The sequence below is a fragment of the Alligator sinensis genome, unplaced genomic scaffold (assembly GCF_000455745.1).
Source record: "Alligator sinensis unplaced genomic scaffold, ASM45574v1 scaffold1023_1, whole genome shotgun sequence".
Classification (NCBI taxonomy): Eukaryota; Metazoa; Chordata; order Crocodylia; family Alligatoridae; genus Alligator; species Alligator sinensis.
Genome location: NW_005842373.1, coordinates 1,089,104 through 1,092,671, shown reverse-complemented (window position 1 = coordinate 1,092,671; position 3,568 = coordinate 1,089,104). Strand labels below are relative to the sequence as shown.

The 3,568-nt window shown below is 46.6% G+C and overlaps 1 protein-coding gene across 1 annotated transcript in view; it reads left to right on the top strand.

Moving 5' to 3' along the window:
* GAS7 (growth arrest specific 7) overlaps positions 1-3,568 on the top strand; it is a 278,601-nt gene that overhangs the window by 187,262 nt on the left and 87,771 nt on the right. The window lies entirely within an intron of this gene.

Genomic DNA, 3,568 nt, shown 5'->3' with positions numbered 1-3,568 from the left:
AGGAATGCATTCTGTTGTGGACAGTTGCAGCAAGATAACATGGAAGACAAATGCCCTAGGTGATCCTTGCTCAGGAATCCCCTTTCTTGTCCAGGAGCTAGAATTACAGCAAATGGACAATAATATATATTAAAATGCCTCTTTGACATACACGCATCCTACTTGCAACTCTTTTGCTCTTACTGTCAAAGATGGGTTCATTTCTGACAATGTCATATGCCAGTACAGCAATCTGGTCTTTAATCTTGTCAGGATAGCTACTATATATGCATGTAGACTACTATAACAACAGTAATAATAAAACAGTTTTGAAGGAAAGAATAATTAGGGACATGGAATTAAATGACAAATGAAATAAAATACAATGTTAATTTGCCAAAAGTTGATCATGCCAGACTAATCTGTTCTGGTTTTGATAACTTATTTTCTACACAAAGGGAATGTATCACTTTGGACTTTTGTAAAAACATTTGATTCAGTGCCATATGATAAATAATTACTTAAGCAGGGGAGGATGGAAATTATGACAAGAACTGTGAGGTGGGCAAAAAGGGAAATAGATGACAAGGGGCGGTGTTGAAAGGGAAGAAACAAAGCAATTTTTTTTAGCTCTTATGGTAACCTTGGGCAAGCTTGACCCACAGATTTTGCTGACTTAAAAAAATCTAGTGGGTTGGATGGAGCTGCTTTTGAATGGCTCCATTACTATCATCCTGAGAGCAGGTGCCCAAAGTTTTTTCCAAAGGGCCCTCTCTTTTGGGGTGCATAGGTCTCAGTGTTTTTTATTCTTGTTCACTTCTAAGCCTCTTGTAGGCTAAGATCAAATGATGTATTTTAGGTAGATAAAAGGTTGGTAAATGGCCCGTGTTAGAAAAGGGTGCAGGAAATAAGGGAGCAGCAGGAGTAAGTGGGTCTCTTTTGCTTTCTTTCCCTCTTCCCCCTCCCACTGCACCCCTGAATATGAAGGACACTGAGGAGGACAATACGGTAGCAGGAGTGTAGAGAGAGGCCTTGGGTTAATTCCAGTGAAGAAGCTGAGGAGAAACTGAGGCCAGGAAGGGACAGGATGAGCCTGATAGAAGAAATTATTGTTATGGAGTCTCCAGGGGTATGACAAGAATGATGGAGGTTTGAGGTGGGTTCTGAGGAGCCTTGGGGTATGGCTGCTTTGACTCAGTCCTGTTGAACTGGAGACTTTGTGTTAGCACCTGCACCAAAAAAACCCAAAACAAAACAAACCTAAGTTGGGACCTGGGGTGGAAGAGGGGCCAGGACCTGGGATATGAAGGTTTGCAGTGTGGATATGCACCTGTGGTACAAGACCTTTCCTAAGGTAAGGGTGAAGATTATGAATCCAAGTGGTGAAAAGCACATGTTTACATCAAAAGAGGCACAAAGGGCAGCAAGCCAGAGGAAATGGAAAGAGAAATAATTGGTCAGCTAAATAGGATGATGAGCAGGTTGGCCTTAACGGGAATTAAGTTTATGCTGAAAGACTTAATTACAGTAATACAGATACTGGGATCAAGGGGAATTGACTTCTACTTTAGACAAAAATGAACTGATGAATGCATGTTGAAAAGAATATACAAAAGCAGGCAGAAGAATGTCAGGGACTTGTAGCCATCCTTTTGCAATAACTGGAGATAGTCACCATCCTCTTTCAAAATCATTTGGTGCCTTATGGTTTGATTGAGGAATGATGAAGTGCGTGGATAACCATGTTAGGTAGTGAAGTGAAAATGTTTACCAGTTTTACCCTCTGGACAGGGAAACATACTTTTTTGGTCTGCTTAGCACACCATAATAAGAATGAAAAATTGGTGCATCTGTCTGGCAGCTTTAACATTGGAGAATATAGAAATTACATGTTTTATATGAGTTAGTCTTGGATATGTCATAAATGCAGGGCCATGGATCATTTTCACTCTCATGCCCACTGCAACAACACTGCACCATGGGGCATCAAATACATCTGGCAGCTAGGTGCACAAAAAGAAGAAATGTCCTAGGGAGGAACATTTAGGCCCCTACTACACGTTACACTGAAAACATGATTGACCAGTTAATCCCATCTTGAATTGTGACCCAGACAAATGTTCAGTCAATTAACAGCTTGATAAAAGGAGGGATAAGTTGAAAGTGATTTCACAAGATAACTAACTTTGTGGCTGATTCTAATTGCGCCATTAATCAAATATGTGGGCAGGGAGGAGTGCACCATACGCCCCTGGGCCTAGGAGGCCACAGCTGATAGGACTCCCAGCTGTGGGAGCACATGCCCCTGCATCCTTTTGGCTGGGAGAGTCTGTGTCTGCTAATGGGACTCCCAGCCACAGGGACACATTGTGTGCCCCTGTAGCCAGGAGCACAGGTCAACTGAGCTGGCTCCCAGTAGAGGTGCACCGACAGATTTTTTTTTGGTTGATATTGATGGCTGATTATGAACGAGCCATATCGGTAAATACTGATCTGATTGCTAATATGCAGCCCGGAAGCTTGGAGAGCAGCGTCCAGCTGGTAAGTCTGTTGTGGGGGAAGGAAGGGGTGTGGGGAGGGCAAATGGAAGCCTCCACAGTGAGGGAGGGAGGGAGTGGGGCTGGGGTAGGGGCAGACATTGCACAGCTGGGGTGGGGTGCGGGATAGAGCCGCAGCTCATCTGGGGGGCGGGGGGGTTACGGGAGTAGGGCAGTTCCTGTCGCTGTGCACACCCTGGGGGAAGCATTCAGGGCACGTGCCCCCCAGATCTGTGCAGAGGGCGAGGGTGGGCTCCCTCTGTGCACTCGGGGTTGGACACTGTGCCGGGCTCTTCCTGACAGGAGGCTGGGCTCAGGTTGCACTTGGGACAAGCGGTGGCAGTGCTAGGATGGTGGGCTACAGGGGGCTACAGCCACCCCAAAATTTTCCGTAGCCCTCCCCTCCCAGCGCCGCTGTCGCCCGCCCTAAGTGCAGCCCAGGCCCTTGGCCGAGCCGCCTAGGATCTGACTGTCCCATGACCTGGCCTGGCCAGAGCCCCATTCACCCCAGGCCCTGTCCCTGTCTGTGCCCCACTCCCTCCCTCACTGCGGGGGCCTCAATCTGTCCGCCACCCCCACACCCCTTCTCCCCACAGGCTTACCGGCCAGATGCTGCTCTCCAAGTTGTTGAGCTGTACTCCTGGCTGTGTGCATGCATGCAGTATTTATCAGTGACACATCAGCCAAAAAAAGCCAATTGCCGATAATGTCAATTTTCCTTTTATTGGAGCCAGTACGGTATAGATCAATATATCAGTACACCTCTACCTCCCAGCCATGGGAGCTTTCTACCTGCCTGTGCAGAGAGAGCCTGGAATCATCATCCCAGACTTCCCATGCACTGGTAATAGAGCGTGATGGGGTCTGATGTGCAGTCCCACAATCACGCCTCTTGCCATGCCATGCATCTTTACCTGCATTTTTAGAGGGGCCCTTAATGAAAGAGAGTGAAGAGAAAGTGAAGACTAACAAGCATATTAAAGGTCAAGAAAAACCAAGGGAGAATATCAGAAGGTTACAACAAGAAAAGTCCTCTATTAAGCCAAGTGAAG